The 18,611-nt window shown below is 42.8% G+C and overlaps 2 pseudogenes; both read left to right on the forward strand.

Annotated features, from left to right (window-relative positions):
- LOC142449089 (RNA polymerase-associated protein RTF1 homolog pseudogene) overlaps window positions 1-4,469 on the forward strand; it is an 80,464-nt pseudogene extending 75,995 nt beyond the window's left edge.
- An 11,444-nt stretch (window positions 4,470-15,913) lies between these two features.
- On the forward strand, window positions 15,914-16,418 carry LOC142448724 (mitochondrial import inner membrane translocase subunit Tim17-A pseudogene; annotated as a pseudogene).
- The last annotated feature ends 2,193 nt before the right edge of the window (window positions 16,419-18,611 follow it).

Genomic DNA, 18,611 nt, shown 5'->3' on the forward strand with positions numbered 1-18,611 from the left:
ATGGCTCTTCTAGCCCAACTCTCAAAAGACCTTTTCCAGGTGGGGGAAGATACTGATAAGATTCACCTGTGAGTAATGGTGACAAGCATTCCCTGGACTGGCGTCCTGCTGTGTATAAAATGACCTCGCTGAGGAGCAGGAGGAGTGATCTCATTACCAAAAAAAGCCAGGAGTGGAGCACTGCTTCTGGACCCAAGATCCCTGCTCAGTGAATCTCCTGGATCCAGATGGAGCACAGGAGTGGCAGCAGAGCCGGGAGGCAGGGTATGGAACAGTGGGATGGACTTCCTCACCCAAGGGGCAACTTAGATGAGTGCTCTGTGCAGGAGGCTGCCTTGTGCAGTGCAATGTCTCTGGGCTCTTCATTGGGGAAGTTGGACTTATTAACCACAGAGGTCCTCACAGAGGGCCTTTGGGCTGAGGGGAGTGGGTGCCTCTGGTCACTTAATTCAGGGTGTGGGGCTTGCCGACCTACAGAGCTCGAGCAGAATGCCTGCCAGGCTCCCAGTAGCAGGTAGGCCCCTTTTGGTATTAAGTAGCATATCTGAAACTATTTCTTTATTAACACATCCTATAAAACTACTATTCTAAGCATTTCTCACTGACATGTCAACCTGTTAACTTCCTGAATACACCCTTTAATCATTGATTTTTGTCTGTGGGTTCTATGGAGCCATTGCCATGGATTTTCAATGCTAGAGTAGTAAAAGAGAGGACATTATGTTAGACAACACCGTCTCTAACCCCTGGCTGGTGAACACTCAAGGTGAGGTTTTGATGTTAAAAATTACATCTATGGTCTTCCCCAAACCCCCACAAATTTAGCTCCAACGCAAGTAACAATCTTTTTTCATAAAAGTTTTCTTAATTTAAAGCATTTGGAAGATAAGACATAACGTTTTCCCTGAACTAAAAGGACACTGGCAGCATAGGTTACTTATTTGTTCCAGGCCATTCATGCTCCACTTTGTGCTTAAATAGGTCAGAGAGCAGATTTATTTAGCTGTGAATTTAAATTTCCCCTTTCTTGAAGGGGAAGTCGGTTTGTTAAGAATCCAATAATTGTTTTTTTTTTCTCACTGGGGTGGAGTAGGGGGTAAGCTCTACATAGTAGACCATCATTTGATTCTTGCTGCTATTTCCTCTTTGTCTGAGAAGGAAATAAAACAACACCTCTTCATAACACAAACTTCACTGAAGAAAATTTCTTTTAGAATCGAGCTGTTGTTCCCAGTGTTGGTTAGCTAACCACATAGCAGAAAACAGGAAGAACAGATTCTTTCTCTTTCCCCACACCCCTCAGAGAAATACATTTCCTCAGAGTCTGGGCCCAGAGCTGAAGCTCTCCAGCGGGGTCCTCAGCAAAGAAGGCAATGCCTCGCAACCACGGATGTTCGTGGCTGCAGGCCCCCTGTGGGTTCTGTAGCGTCTCACCGGCCATTAAGTAACAAAAAAGAGAAACCTCTTGAAAGCTGTCAGATCCTAAGCACGTTTCAAACAGCGTCTGAAAACAAATCTGTACAAATGAGGTGCTATGATATAATATGGAATGAAATGATAAATGATTTGTGTGTATATATGCTGTAATATATTTTGGATATATATATGATTTTGTCGTATAATTTGTATGCATAGTGTAGTAGAACTATAATTTATATTAAAGTATTAAATGTAGTTTCATTTCACAGTCACTGTTTGGTCAGAATATTTTTAGATTCCTACGCATTCACTTTCTGAATGCATCCATGTGTCTTTCTGGGTTTTTAATAACCTTGGAGAAAGCACATTATTTTTTTCATTAAACTAGGTTTCAGACCAGTCTAGACCACAAGGGAAAAAAAAGAACAAGAGGGTTTATACATGTAGTCTGCCAGTCATTTTCAGAATTGAATAAATAAAGTTTGTATTTAGAAAACTAAGCATACTCATAACCTTACTCTGAGAATCATTAAACAGATATAAACAACCATTATTCCAAACTTATTTATTCCTAAGTTTAGAAACCATACTACATCTACAGGTATTTGCTTGCTCTGTATTTTCCAGGCCACTCAAGTTCGTTCAACAAATGTCACCTCAATGCTTCTAGTTCTCAGGAAGCTGTGGATTCAAATAAGGTCATTCTGCTTCATCTTTCAGTTAAGTGACCATTAATACTCTAAGGATATTTCTCTATGTGACAGCTACATTCCTGAAGGAAATTCAGTTAATTCAACTATTATTCCAATTTATGCTAAATGAAACATAAACGTTAATGATAAAGAAATTGAAGAGTTCTACAAACATCTTCAGTAAGACATTGGTCTCCAAGGTAATCAGCTGGCAGGCGGCCTAGGGAGGAGTCCCGGCGGCGTCCGCGTGGGTGCGGGGACCACCGTGGGAAAGAAGCGGAACGGCCATGCGTGGTGGACTCGAGCACTGGACAGCGGCAGCGACCAGAACCTGGATCAGGAGCTCTTGTCCTTGGTCAAACGGAAACGCAGTGACTGAGCAGAAGGAGCGGCCTGCGAGTCCGCCGACCGCCTCCTCAGACTCTGAGCCTTCGGACTGTGGCAGCAATAAAAAATAAGAAGAAAGGAAAAGCCGGAAAAATAGAAAAGAAAGGCGCCATGAAGAAACAGGCGAACAGCCAGGGGCTTAGGTGGAGAGCAACTGTTTTGAGAATGATGAGGGCAATGAATGTACAAATGTGCTTTACACAATGGATGGATGTATGGATTGTGTAAGAGTTGTATGAGCCCCCAATAAAATGATTAGAAAAAGAAACGGGAACAAGGCCGCCTCCTGGGTGACTCAGACAAGGACAGTTGGGCCAGAAGGTCACCCCCAAGGAAGGTGCAGTGTCCGCTTCGGACAGCAAGAGCTCCTCCTCCGGCTCAGAAAGAGCCCTCCCTGGAAAGGGCTACGGAGAGCACCTCCTGGGGGTGAAGGAGGCGGGGCCCGTCTGGAGCCCACGACAGGGAAGGAGCGAGAGCAAGGACGGTTAAACCGCATGGAGAAGAGGGATGTGCTGAAAAGAAGATGTGAAATAAAGAAGAAATTGGAAATGGCCAAAAAGAAAGAAAAAAGCAAGAAGAGCAGGCAAAGGAAAAGCTGACCCGGATTCAAGAGTCTCGGGTCCAGTCCCACAACGAGGATGGGCGCTCCAAGCGGGAGGAGAAACTAGGTGAGAAATCTCAAGCCACAGGGAGCTGAGAGCAGAGCCAGACAATCAGAAGGACAGAACAGCTGAGCTCCTCGCCAAAACCAGCCATGAAAACCAGGGAGGGCTACTCTGTGCCGAGGAGGAGGAAGAGGACGGCAAGTCCAGGGAGAAGTCCGACCGGTCATCCGCACTTCGCCAAGAAAGAAGGCGTCCAAAGTCACAGCCGCATCCCTGCGGGAGAGTTAGAGTTCATTGAGTCCGCTCTCCCGGCACCAGCTGGAACCGTGGTGCCGCAGGCCCTTCTGCGCTAAAACCGCCCCACGCTGTTTCCTATGACCTGGCACTGGGAGCCACAACAGCAAACCAGATTACCGGCTACCTGAAATCCCAGGTGTTGTGGAAACTGCCAAAGTTTCCCAGCTGGGTGGCACAAGGACAAACCAAGGGCTGCAGCTATGGCATGGCAGTGACCGCCGCGTGTTCCGCCTGGAGTTTGTCTCAAGTCAGGAATTCACCGAAAGCGATTTCATGAAGTGGAAAGAGGCGATGTCCTCGGCTAGCATGCAGCTGCCCACTCTAGATGAAATCCATAAGAAGGAACTCTCTATTGAAGAAGCTCTTAATTATAAATGCAATGATCAGGACATTGAAGAGATCGCAAGAGAGAAGGGATCAGGAAAGCTCCGCCCAACTATGCCTTGAAGAAGACTCAGCTGCGGAAGGAAAAGGCCCTGGCTGAGGACACAGGGCTCAGGATGAGGCCAAACACATCCAGGGCCAGCTGAATGAGCTGGAGGAGAGGGCAGAGGCCCTGAACCCCCAACAGCCCAAGAACACATCTGCCATCAGTCACAACAAGCAGCGGAACCGGGAGTGCAGCACTGTGGAATGGGAGAAGGCGCCTGTGGCTGAAAGTCATAACATGAAAAACCAACAGAGGGACCCCTTTACCCAGCGCCAGTGCAAACCCACCACGGTGTCTAACTCCAGAGGCCCAGCTGTTCAAGCTGCCATGATGGCCCAGCTGAATGCGAAGCACGGCCCCAGGGTGTTACCAGATGCTCCAAAGGAAAGCAGCCAGGGCCAGGGGAAGGAGAAAGATTTGAATTCTAAGTCAGCCAATGACCTCTCTGAAGACCTATTCAAAGTACATGATTTTGATGTGAAGATTGATTTACAAGTTCTCAGCTCTGTGTCAGTGGCTTTGGCCATCACCCCCAAGGCTCCGCCAGCCAAGGATGGGGCTCGAAGGAGATCTCTGAACTTGGAAGACACCAAAAGCAGCGGGGACTTATTTGAGCCTTACTCAGCCTGCTGCTTTTGACCCTGCATGCCCCTCCCGCCTTCCTCTTCTCCAATGATTTGCCCGCTCTGGGCCGAAGCAGCAGAACTGGGGAGAGACTCGGCATTGCCGCCCTCTGTCATTCAAACCATTTGCCGTATAGATCTCCCTTGCCTGCACCATCGCCCACCAACTCCCGGCCCCACCCAGAGGGGGCCTGGGCCCTCTCGGGCTTCATCCATGTTTTCAGATTTGTGTTTCCCTTTTTGGTTTGGGTTTTGGAACCAGCATAGTCCATTGGCCTGGCTGCATGAGTTCATATTACCGTGGAGCTGGGAGTCTGGCTGGAGCCCTGGCTGTCCACAGCTGCAGCTCTGGGCAGCCTTCTCTGGACCCAACCATTGAACATTGGCACCTCACCCCTGAGGGAGCGGCGGCTGGGCACCTGCAGCCCTGCTCCCTCTCTTCCTCCTCTTTCTCCTCTTCCCTTCTCTGTGGAAGAGATGTTTGCGAAACTGATTTAGTTTCCAAAGTGTACATTTGGGTGTGGGGGTGGGTTACTTGAGAGAGAGTGTGTGTGCGTGTGCGTGTACATGTATGTAAGCAGGTGGATTTTTTTAATCATTTTTAAAAGGCAGTCCTCTTTGTATCAGTCTGTCATGGGTCTATATCTGTTTCAGATTTTTTTTTCAGTTGTACGAGAGCATCTGGAACTGCCAGAAAGAAACTCATTAAATGTGATTTTTCTTATTAAACAAACAAACACAAAAATAATGTAATCAAGATGCATTGATATTCATGGTGATTATAATGGAAAAAATTTGACAAGAAAGTTCTGTGTGGAAAATTATGTCCTTGGGGATAAATTTGAAGCTGGAGGTCTCTGCATAGCATTTTGTAAGACCATTGATTTCTTCATTGTAAATGCCTTATATTAACAACATCAACTGTGGCTATGCACATGGAATTCATCGGATGAAATGCACTGAAATCAACAGACTACATCTGTGGGAAAAGAAATGAAGAAACTCAATGTAAGCAGCAAAATGCAGGCCAGGAACCAACTGGGTAATTGCTCAAATGTAAGTTCCGGTTGATGCTCACGAAAATATAGTAAGTCTGTGAGAGTCAAAACACCACCTTGAGTATCTCACTTAAATTCCAAGACCATCTCAAGAGCAGGCTGACACATTGAATACTAAAGACTGAAGATGTGGTGAGCTGTGGGGCGGCATCAATAATATATATCATGCATTCATAAAACAAAAGGTCATTGTAGTGAAGTGAAATCCCATGTCTCTGTAAGTCCTACCGAATGGGGTGTAGAACGCTAGTAGAGGGGATTGACCATTGTAAGTCAGCACTCGCTTAGCTATCAGGATGAGTGACTTCAGAAGCAGGAACCGAGAGAAACTCCAGGACCATCAAGGAAGAAGAGCCAGCGGTAGAGTGCATTCGAGATCTCTGTCTGAAGTGGTGGAGGTCAAGACTAGAGGAGTCAATGCTGACTCATAGCAACCCTATTGGACAGTGTAGAATTGCCTCTGTGAGTTTCCAAGACTAATTTTTTGAAGCTTATAGTGACTATTTATTGGTATCACAAAAGAATAATCTTGATAAATCTTCTCAAGGGGCACATGATGATCATGATGGATTATTAGGAATATGGGGATTTTGTTGTTATTAGTTGGGATTTAGTTACATATATCATGTTATTCCATATTTCAATCACATCAGGTAGAATTGTACAATTGCAACCACAATCAGTTTCCAAACAATCTTTTTTTACATGGACTCTTGCTATCGTCTCCCCCTCCCCAACCCCCCTACCACCACTGTACCCCCCCCCACCTTCCCCCAAAACCCTATTCTACTTGTTGTTCCTATAGGTCCTCAATCCTGGGTTTCATATACCGAACAACAGAAATGCATATAACACAGCTTCAAAAGGGTCGCCTCCATTGACATAACACCTCTGAGATACATTCTACTATGAACAAACAAAAGTAATACAAACAAAAAATACAAAAATATTAAGAAATCAGATCAGGTCCAACCTACATCATCGAGGGGAATCTGTTGATGAAGTTTTAACTGTTCGGGTCAGATATATGACTTTGATCTTCTATGCTCCTCTCTCCATGCACTCTGTTTAGTGACCACTTTCCTCCCATCCCTCAGTTTTAGATAGGGGAGTTCTCCGGAGGCTTATATCCTAAATAGTTCCACCAGTGGCTCTTGGGATCCCACTGTCATCCATTGCTTTCTGCACACCAGACTCTCAGAATTTAGGCTTTGATAATGATCAATCCTTTGACTGATGATGGTGTGCTTCTTCCACATGGAGTAGGATGGAATCTCACTTAGTTGGCTGCTTGTTTGGAGATAAGCCTTTAAGACCCAGACACTATTTTATCTGATAGCCGGACACCATCTAAATTCTTTGCCACATTTTGCTATAGCACCTGTACCTATGGTGTTTACTTCCTGAAGGCGACTATCAAACAGGGCCAGGATGTAAGAACTTACTGTTCTTACATTGGAGCTAAGTTTTAATGTGAGTCCAAAACCCATTTCTGGATCTATGCTCTTTTTTCCTTTTAATTTGGCATAACTTGGGAGTTCCTACACATGCTGTATCACTCCACAATTCATGAATGTCAAACAAAATTGTACAAGTACTTCCATAATCAGTCTCCAAACATGCTTTTCCTTCCTGGACTCTGACATCATCACTCCCAGCCCTCTAGATCCTCTCTGTGTTGCAGCCATTGGATCAGTCAATTTTGCTGAAGGTCTTCTCCATTATGCTGCGCCTCTACTTGAAACATCAGGATGTCCTTCTCCGGGAACTGTTCCTCCCAAGGATGATCCCTGCTGAGAATGAACCCTCCTGAGAATACGTCCAAAGCACAGGAGACAAAGTGGCCCCGCCTTCACTTCTAAGAAGTATTCTGACTGTACTTCTTCCAAGACAGATTGGTCATGATACATTCAGTATTCTTTGCCAGCACCATGATTCAAATACATTTATTCTTCTTCAATATCTCTAATTGATTTTACATATTATGAGTGCATATTAAATATATTCTATATTTGCCACTCTAACAAATTATGGCAAGTATTTGGTAACAAATTTATTCCATATGCCTTATCATTTTATATAATTTTCCAACTACTGAAAATTACCGTTTTCATGGCTTTTACCTTGATCTGCAAAAATACAGAAAAGTACTAGGTTTAGTTGGTTACCACAAGATGCTTTGAATGGTTACAATTAACAATGAATTGCTGCTTTAAATAGATTCTGTATAACGGAAATGTCCCCTCCTTTTGGGAAGCTGGTTATCAACTAAGATGAATCACGAGTAATGTTTACTTCTTCATGAATTGGCAAGAAAGCAATAAACAAATCTCAACGGAGACTGGTCTTAAGGAAAGTGGTGCTCCTGCCTGAAGCCTTAATCAAGTCAAAGTAAAGAATATAAATTTTCAAACATCATTGCTTCTTAAAATTGTGAACTGAAAAAAAATGCTATTCCCAAAGCGATTAAAGGCAATCAGTTGTTTAGCAAAATCTCAAAAGTAAGTTAGCATCTCAAAAGGGGAAGGTGACGTCCCCTACACCAAATACCTTCCCTTCCCAAGATGTTTCTGTGAAGATGGATGAATTCAAACTTTGAGGTTGTTAGGCTCTTGAGTGCCCTGAGTCAGTTCCTACTCATAACAGCCTAGTAGGACAGGGTAGAACTGCCCCCAGAATCTCCTAAGGGTGCAGAGCTCCGGGTCTTTTCTCCCACAAAGTCACAGTTGTTGTTGGCAGTTGCCACTGAGTCAGCTCTGACCCCTAATGACCTTCTGCACAGCAGAACGAAGCACTGCATGGTCCGGCTCCATCCTTACAATTGTTGCCATTCCCGAGCCCCCCGTTGATGCAGCCACTGGGTCCATCCATCTCCTGGAGGACCTGCCCCTCCTTCTCTGCCCCACCCCTTTACCAAACATACTGTCCATCTCCAGGACTGGTCTCTCCTGAAAATATGTCCAAAGTATGTATGACGAAATCTTGCCATCCTTGCCTCTAAGGAGCAGTCTGGCATGACTACTGCCAATACCGATCTGTTTGTCCTTTGAACAGCCCAGGGTACTTTTGATATTCTTTGCTAGGACCACAATTCAAATACATCTACTCTTCTACGGTCTTCCTTACGCAATGTCCAACTTTCACATGCATCGGATGCAATGGAGAATACCACGCGTACCTTGGGTTAGGCGCATTTTAGTCTTCAAGTAACATCCTTGCTCTTCAATACCCTCAAGAAGTCTGTGCAACAGACTCACTCAATGCAGTAGGTCTTCTGTGCTCTCGACTGCTGCTTCTGCTAGCATTGATCCAAGCAGGACAAAGTCCTTGACAGCTTCAACCTTTTCTCCATTGATTACGATGTAACCTACTGGTCGGTTCAAAGTCTTCAATCAAAGTCTCTTTTCTTTTAAAGCTGTTGTACCACCAAAGACTCATTCAGGTTATCACAGTTTCATACATAGATATTACTTATCTTTTCAAAAATAGCTTATGTCTATTATCTCCTGCACGTTCTAAAATAGCCCCATTTAATAGATGGAAAGATTGAGGCTGTAGAAAGAGCAAGGGTTTCCCTGAGGTCATAGACTCCATGGCACAGTAAATGTCAGCACCAAAGCCTTGCTGATCACATGTAGGAGCAGGCGCTTATGTGTGATAAGATTGGATAGATCAATTACTCCACACACACGATAGGAAATGGATACACAATGTGGCAAGGAGGCCTGTCACATGTTGCCCAGCAGGAAGCAGCATGCCAGAGCCTGAGATCCTGCATCCCGTGAGGGCTCTGCTGCCCCAGGAGAGACAGGCCTGCACTTCCTCTGTAGCCCCGGGATGATTCTGGCTTCCTTCCTCTCCCCTTTTCCCCTCTCCTTGCCAAAGGAGACACCAGCGCACAGACCTAATGGAAAAACAAACCCTTAGGCACGCACTTTTTAACTTAAGGAAAAAAAAACATTTTTAATAAGACTAAGATAAATTTGAATTTTCTACAGTTAAGTTTTATTCCTAAGGTGAAAGAAGAGCTTAATCTCTATAGGACAAAAACAAAAGGATCAAATTGTAATTAATTCCCTTCCCCTCCCCTTCCCTCCAGTTCTCACAATGGTCTCCTCTTAGGGAGGGGCTGGGTTGCTTTACTTAGAGAAAGGTCATCTAAAAATGTGAACCAGCATGGGAGGGGAAGATGTGCAGGGACTTCTATAATTACAGAGAACTTTGGGGAAAGGATGTCTAATAAGGATTTTTAGGAAGTTTAATTTATAACACCCTGGGTAAAATCCCACTGGGTAATTCCCAGCCTGGTATCTTCAGGAATTATTCAACAGAGGATTATATTACTTTTCAGTATCTTGTAGACTTGTGTTCTTTCTTTTTATTTAATATGGGGCTAAATAGGCTGGCCTTAACATGGACCACATTTCCTCAATTGCAATAGTTTTCCCTGAGGTTCCCTGAGAGATGCAGAGCGGCTGCGATTCAGAGGAAGAGAAACAAGCCAGGTGGGAGGAGCCAGTCACGACCACCTAGGACTTCAGAGGCACACATGTGACCCCCAGTCAGGGTCTTCTGGACAAGTCCATACTTTTTAACAACCTTCTGGTAAAACCAAAAAAGTCCCTTCTAGAACTGAAAGAATAGGATCTACCTATCTACCTACCTACATTTCTCCCATCCACCCATCTACTCAGTAATCCAATCTGCATATCTATCAACTCTACTGAGTAGTATCACTATTGGATTTTCAAAAATTTCTGACATGAAATCTCTGAAAGAGAGAAATCTCTCCCCAAATCTCCCACATGGAATCACCGAGAGAATGTTCAAATAGCACTGTGTGAAAATCAGAGCTCCTGTTTATAGCTCAATATTTCCCACTTGCTAGCAAGTGACTCACTGTCTCTCAGCTTCATGAAACAGAGCTAAGAGGTGAAGGAGCTAAGAATGACACAATCTTTATAAAAAGAAGGAGAAAAAAAGAACTTTCTGAGTATAGTTCCTAATTATCCTTAACCTGGGAGAAGCTTCTTCTATTCTTTCAATACTGACTGATCTTATTGGTAAAATGGGAACACCGAGACATAAATTCACAGAGGGAAGCAGGAGGGTCTTAGTCTTGAAGGATGCTTCCGAAGACGCCTGCAGCAGTCCTTGGTGTGAGTGTGAGCTCTTGGAGAAGCTGTGGTTGTTTGCATGAGACTTGTTTAGGTTCCATGTGACCCACAGAGAATCTACTAATAGTTCAAGTGCCTCTGTGGTTAACGAGTCCAACAAGAATACGACGGCCTAGACTTAGACGGTATCCCACATGATGAAGTGACAGCTTTGGGTTTGCAATGTCACACCCTGCTCAGCAGCCCTTCCAAGTGAGAAGTAAACCTTGGACAAAAACCTCAGGAAAAGGGTCACAATTCCCCAGTCAACCATGGTACTTAGGTTTTTTAAATTATGTTCCTGTCATGTCATGCCAGAACTCCTCCCATGAGCTTTAGGGAGGGAGGCTGACCTTTCCAGAAAGGTCGCTTCCTCTAACTAACCCAACAGTGCAGGCACCTGCTAGCTCTTTATTTAGTAACAGTCCGATTTAAAACCCACTATTCTCAACTGTATTCTCTATTTTTATCCCTCTCATAAGCTGCATAGCCCTGACTTCTCATTCACTCATTCCATCCCAAGATGCCTCCATCAATAAATGGAAATATTTTACTAGGGGTAGCCTGTCCTTAGCTGAATTCTTCTTCTCATATCTGGGCCATGTGGTTACTCTTAAATTCCTCACGTGTGGGACTCAGTCCCCAGGAGGGCTTCCTAGAGCACTTTCTCAGACATGGTGATCTTGGGAAAAAGTTAGCCTTCTAATAAATCCTAGTTCACCGCCCAACTTTTTGCCAACATAGTTTCTCTTCTAGGTCTGTATGTTTGTTTGGTTGGTTAGATTTTTTTCTGTTTGTCTGGTTTTGTTTTGTTGTGTTGTGTAAAACATATCTTATTAAAATCCATATGCTTCTGAAAATTACAAAGGCTTATTAATAAGCATACTAACCAGCAAACAGTTTAAAGAAGACTGTATGGAGGTTTAATGGCAAATACTGGGCTGACACTCTCCCATCTATTTTCAAATCATATTTCTCTCCTGAGCTTCAGAATAATATATTCAACTATCAGCTAATTATTTTCTGCTGGGTGGTGCCCAGGACTTAAAATACCACACACCCCAAGCTCAGCTAAAATCTTCCAAGTCTTCCATATTGCCTCTAGTACTCTGAAATCCTGTACTCCCCATCCTAGCTTGGCTTCCAAAGATGGTTCCTGAGAATGTTTGCATATATTTGAGTAACTATGATGAAGCTAAATGTTCCAGATTTTTATTCCCTTTTTTCTAAGGAGTCCTAAATAAAGTTCCATACTATGCTTTCTGAATGGGAAAAATTATGTAAATGGTCTCCTAAATTATTTAAATATTTAACTTAGCATTGTCTAACAGAGATACAATGTGAGCCCCTTGTGTACTTTTATACTTTCCACTAGCTACACTTAAAGAAGTTAAAAAATTCTAAGAGATAAAATTAACTTTAATAATATATTTTATATCATTCAATCTGAACTATTATAATTTTATATATAATCAGTGCAACAAATATTCATGACATACCTCAGATTCTTATTTTTTGTTGGATATTACATGTATATTTTCCATTCATAGCACATTTCAATTTGCCATATTTCAAGTCATCAATAGCCACATGTGGCTAATAATTACCATATTGGAAACTGCAGATCTAGCATAATCCCAATAAAAACCAAATTTGAAAAAAAAGAAACAAGACTGTAGAAAAGTATTCCAAAATTATTCTAGAATTCTGAGATAAAGGAAAAGTAATACAGTATTGTATGACAAATATAGAAACAGATTCATGGGGCAGCAAAGTTGACACATATATTTAATTATAATTAGGAGTGAAGCCAAGGACAAGCAGCTGAGAAAGGATCACTTGAGAAATGGTGTGAGCATCCCTGTTCCAGAAGGTGGGAAAATAAACATCGGTGGAGCTTCCTCACTTTCCCCACCACCTACACAAATAAACCACAGAGAGCTTCAAGCATTCCATTTAAAAGGAAGAAAGAGAGAATAGAAGTTATTTTTAGAGGGCTGATAATTTTCTGAGCGATGTTATGATATATTACAAAGAAAATTAAAGACAGAAGTACAAATGCAAATTTGTACTTAAACATGCATCGAAAACAATGAGCCAGTAAAAATAAGAATAAGAAACTGTGAAGGAAATGCATCAAATGTTTTGATTTCTATTCTATAGGCAATCATTAAGGTGCCAAAGGAGCCTGTGGGCTGCTCATGGCCAGGTCGGTGCTCCTCGGGAAGAGTCCCTCTCAGAAACCCACAGGGGCAGTTCCACCGCGACCTACAGGACCACTATGGGTTCGATCAACTTGAAGGCAATGAGTTTGTTTTTGCTTTGCCCTTTTGGAATTAAGATACCTATCAGTAAATAGCACAATTAATACTTAAAAAATCTTAGTAACAGAAGCACTAGTACTCAAATATGTAAAATCAAATATAGACATTACAAGAATTTCTGATGCAAACTATTCAGAATTAGATACAAACTAACTCAGCAGTAGTTACTTGATACAAATGTCTAATGTAGCATTGGAGAGAGTAAAACACTGAAAGTCAACTAAAATGCATGATAATTGTAAAATCATCCTAATAATAATTCACAATATTAAGCAGCCTATGAAGACGATGACAATGAAAACTGTACAATGAAATAGATAATGTTCTTTATATGATATGAAATGGAAAGGATATGCAAAGTTAAAGGATGAAGGTAAATAATAGAAGTGAATACCGAAGTTTTAATAGGAGAGCATTAAACAGAACTCATTAACAAACTAAAGAATTTTCTTTGAAACTGCCAATAGACAGGTCATCTCCTGTTAAACAGAAACAGGACCAAAAAAGACAGATCTAATGAAAAAGAGATCCACCAACTCTCCAGTAATTAATGAACTACAATGCACTGAAGTGCACTTTAGATACATCTGTGAGGAATTTTTTTTTTTATATTTAGCTCCAGTCTAGTACTGAGGAGACTGTGCGTGAACTGAAAGCTCCGTGCATTATTGACGGGAGCAAATGGTGAGAGCTGGTCAGCAGAACAATCTGACAGCCCTTCATGAAGTTCATCAAGCAAAAAGCCTAAGAGATCGAAATCTCTGAGAAATGTCCCCAACGTTCACGGTGAAACATTTTCAGGGATCTTACTGCAACATAATTTGTTTGTGGGAAATGGAATTCAACTTGGATGTGCATGCAAAATCTCAGATATGTACACTATAAACGGTTACAGACCCCACCTATGTTATAAGGGCGCCTATATAGCCAAAGACCAGCTGTCTAACAAGAAAGAAATGCACTGTGGGGTCAGAAAAAAAGGGTATAAAGTGAAAATAAAGCCTCAGTTATGCCAAGAATGATGAGGAGTCCAATAAGGGATGATCAATTCTGTGCCGATTCAAAGGGAGAAAATGTACTTAGGCCTGTATCATAAGCAGAGATTGATACAGAAATCACAATGAAGAACTGTGAAGAATTGCAAATAGAAATAGAGACAAGGTGAACAAGCGGCCATCTAGCTCAGAAGCAAATAAGCCCACATGGAAGAAGCACACCGGCCAGTGCGATCACGAGGTGCCCAAGGGACCAGGTATAAGGCATCATGCAAAAAAAAAAAAAGATATAAGTGTGTATATGTATGTGTATATATGTGTATATGTATGTATATATTTGTATATATATATCATATTAAATGAAGGGGGAAGTGCAGAGTGGAGACCCAAGGCCCAAGTGTCGACCAATGGAGATCCCCTCATAGAGGGGTTTAGGAGAGGAGATGGGTTAATTAGGGTGTGAGGTAGTATCGATGAAGAACACAGCTTTCCCCCAGATCCTGGATGCTTCCTCCCCCCAACTACCATGATCCGAATTCTACCTTGCAGGGCTGGATAGGACAGAGGCTGTACACTGGTGCATATGAGGGTTGGAGGTACAGGGAATCCAGGGTTGATGATACCTTCAGGACCAAGGGTGTGAGGGACGATGCTGGGAGAGTAGAGGGTGAGTGGGTTGGAAAGGGGGAACTGATTACAAGGATCCACATGTGACCTCTTCCCTGGGAGAGGGACAGCAGAGAAGGGGGGAAGGGAGACTCCGGATAGGGCAAGATATGACAAAATAACGATGTATAAATTACCGAGGGCATATGAGGGGGGAATGGGGAGGGAGGGGGAGAAAAAAAAGAGGACCTGATGCAAGGGACTTAAGTGGAGAGCAAATGCCTTGAGAATGATTGGGGCAGGGAATGTATGGATGTGCTTTATACAATTGATGTATGTATATGTATGGATTGTGGTGAGAGTTGTTTGAGTCCCTAATAAAATATAAAAGAAGAAAAGAGAAAAAAATGATTAGGGCAAAGACTGTACAGATGTGCTTTATACAATTGATGTATGTATATGTATGAACTGTGAAAAGAATTGTATGAACCCCAATAAATTGTTAAAATTAAAAAAAAAAGAAATAGAGACACAAAACAAATGCTGTTGAAGGTAAATGGGTGTGGATTTGGGTGAAGGGGAAGATGATATCTAATAAGAGGGAGAGAGCAAAACATGATGGGAGCAGGGCAGGACGCGGGAAGGTTTGATAAATTACAAAAATGATGATCTCATCTGGAAACCCTCTCCTGAGCCATGCAAAAATGCCGTTGTGTCTTAAAATGCTGATGTGCTTGACTGATAACATTCACCATTCTTCTTGTAAGTATTGAGAACTAGCATAGGACAGTAGATAAATTAGTAGTCTGAGCAAAATGACTAATTGTTGATTAGACCTTCTATTGGTTATTTTCTAGACCTCTTTAGAGTTTTTGCTTCATCATGCTTTTCAAATATGTAATAATTATAGTGTTTGTTTTATTTACCAAATCCTTGTCGAGTCTTTGAAGGCTGAATATTGTAACCCTCTTTAATAAGCTGTGGAATTCAAGGACAGTGGAGCTCTCTTAGAACACTTATGACCCCACGGCACCCTCCTTCTCCATCGGGTTCCATAGTTTGTACAAGGAGCACAGAGAACTCAGTCAGTACTGGTGATTATGGGGTTTACTAGGTTACAAAATGTTAAAGGATACAGTTCTTTCATGCGCAGTGCCTCTTCACAGCCATGCTGGTATGTCTCTCTCTCTGGTTCTTGGCCTCTCAGCCATGGGATTCGTTAGCCTCTGCCTCACTCCATGGGTCAGAAAGCCCACCTGCCACTCTGCGGGAGAAAGATGTGGAGATTTTCTTTTGTAAAGAGTACAACTTGGGAGTCAAGATGGAGGAGCATGCGTGAGAACCTTGCCCTTGGCGCATCGTGGAGCCTTCGCAGTGGGTTCCATAGGTGATGGTAGCTTCCAAGCAATCAAAGGTTTTTTTTTGGAATTCGACAGGGGAGTCAACCATAGACCAGGGGGGAGTCTCGCAGTGATTAAAACCAGGGCACCACAGTTGGGAGGCAGCTTTGCAGTTTGGGGAGGCCTGTTTTCCATGATTGACTGCAGGATGGTTCAAGTCCGAGGCAAAGAAAACCCCTGGAACTCCATCACAAGAGGTGCCTTACCAGGAGCCATCCTGGTGGCAAGAAATGAATGGGTGGCCATGGTTGGGTCGGCTGCAATGGGTGGCCTTCTCCTGGCTTTAATGGAAGGAGCCAGTCTCTTGCTGACAAGATTTGCCTCCGCATAGTTTCCCAATGGTCCTCAGTTTGCTGAAGATCCTCCCAGTTGTCGTCAACCCAGTTACCATTCTCCCGTTTTGGAGACTATGGGCAATACCAGTAAGGACTGCTGCCCTGGATTTAGGCGAAAGAGCTACAGTTCAAGAAGGATTTGGGAAGACCAAGTCACAGTCTGTTATTAAAACAATGGGGGGACAACTACGGCCATACAGGCTCTGAGAAGACAGTGAGCACCTTTTTTTTTTCTATTTAAAGGAACATGGAGGGAAGTATTAAAGAATAAGAACCATTTATTTATTCATACTTGGATTGCATTTGTGATCAAAATAAATGCCTAGTAGTATAAAATAGAAAAATGTCTAAGTGCTTAAAAGATAAAGGACAGATACCAGTGAAACATGACCACCATTTCCTTGGGGACTTCTCTGCCTGGTTTTCAAACAATAAAAACTCCTGGAACTTACTCTTTCTTTAAGAAAAAAGAAAAAAGAGTGCAATTTTGTGAAGTGCCAATAAAACTGTTTTAAAAAATTACAACCTTGGAAAACCTATGAGGGAATAGGTTCTACACTGTTCAAAATTGACTACATGGCCAAAGATTTGGTTTAGTCTACCCGGGAATGTGAAAAAGAACATGTTATCAGTATTGTGGGATGCTTCATTACATAGATGACACAACCTTGCTTGCTGAAAGTAAGGAGGGGTTGAAGCACTTGCTGGTGACGAACAGACGTATAGCCTTCAGCATGAATTATAACTCAATGTAAAGAAGACCAGAATTCTCACAACTGGACCAGTAGGTAATGTCTTGATAGGTTGAATTTGGATTTCATCTGGCTTGGAGTCATAATCAATGCACCTGGGAGCAGCAGTCCAGAGCTCAAACGACACACCGCATCAGGTAAATCTGCTACACGAAACCTCTGTAAAGTCTTTCCAGGCAAGGATGTTATTTTGAGCACTAAAATGTGCTTGATCCAAGCCATGGTATTTTTTTTTCTGTGTCCCCGCATGTCCTGGAGGTGGGTGGGTCTGTATTCTGTGAGGACTACTGTTTGCCTGTGAGGATGTGAGAAAGACCACCCACAGGTAGCCATGGCATTTTCAACTGCTTCATATGCATGTGAAAGTTATACACTGAATAAGGAAGACCAGAGAAGAACCGATGCATTTAAACTACAGTATTGGCAAAGACTATCAAGAGTACTATGAACTGTCAGAAGAACGAGCAGGTTTATCTTAGAAGTATTGCCCGAATGTTCCCGAGAGAGAAGAATCATGAGACTTCATCTTACATAATTTGGACGTGTTGTCAAGAGAGACCAGCTCCTGGAGGAGGACATCAAGGTGAAGTGGAAGGGCGGCGGCCGAAAAAGAGGAACGGCCTCAAGGAGATGAACGGACAGTGGGCTGCAATAAGAGACTCAACGTAACAACTTAAGGACAACTTAAGGAGGGCGCGAAGCCAGCCGGTTGTTTCACTCTGCTATATCTAGGGTCCCTGTGCGTCCTAACCAACAGCATCTGACAAAAACAACTGGGGATTTGTGTCAGTTTTGTATCTCTCATTCTAAAAGAGTTCTTGTCCTCTTAGACATTGCTGTTGACCGTCATCCAGTCCATTCCACTCATAGGGGCCCCATGTGAACAAGTAGAACAGGCAGGGTTTTTTAGCATGTGATTTTTTTTAGGGTGGGGGGGGGTGGGCTTTGATTTAAAGAACAGAGGAAGATGCTTGACAAGATAAATTCATACAGTAGCTGCAACAATAAATTCCAACATAACAGCAATTATAAGGATGGCTCAGGCCCGGGAAGTGTTTCATTCTGTTGCATACAGGGCCTTTATGCTTCAGAGACAATTCAACAACAAAGACAAACATTTATTTTCTCATTGTCTGGAGACTATAAATCCAAGTCAGGGTGATTCCTCGCTTATACATAACCCACATGCCTTTCATCCTCCCCCTGTATGCACCAATCTTTGAGTCTGATCTGATCTCTTTTACATGCCAATTCAATAAATTTCTACACATCAACTTGTGAAATTGATTACATTCTTCATCTCACCCCTCTTCATTGAGTTATTCCACCCCTAGTAACACAAACTTACTGTCCCCTACTTAAGTTGCCTAATTAGCTATCATTCAAGTTGTTGTTGTCTTTTGTTGTTGTTGTTATCATAGGTTGGTTCATGTGCCAACCTGGCCAATAGGAACACGTGGGATTAATAAGGCCGCAGTTTGATTGGAGGGCAAAGAGATAAATGGCTCAGCGAGCACCACCCCCTCTCTCTT

Source organism: Tenrec ecaudatus, chromosome 5 (assembly GCF_050624435.1).
Source record: "Tenrec ecaudatus isolate mTenEca1 chromosome 5, mTenEca1.hap1, whole genome shotgun sequence".
In the NCBI taxonomy this organism is placed as follows: domain Eukaryota; kingdom Metazoa; phylum Chordata; class Mammalia; order Afrosoricida; family Tenrecidae; genus Tenrec; species Tenrec ecaudatus.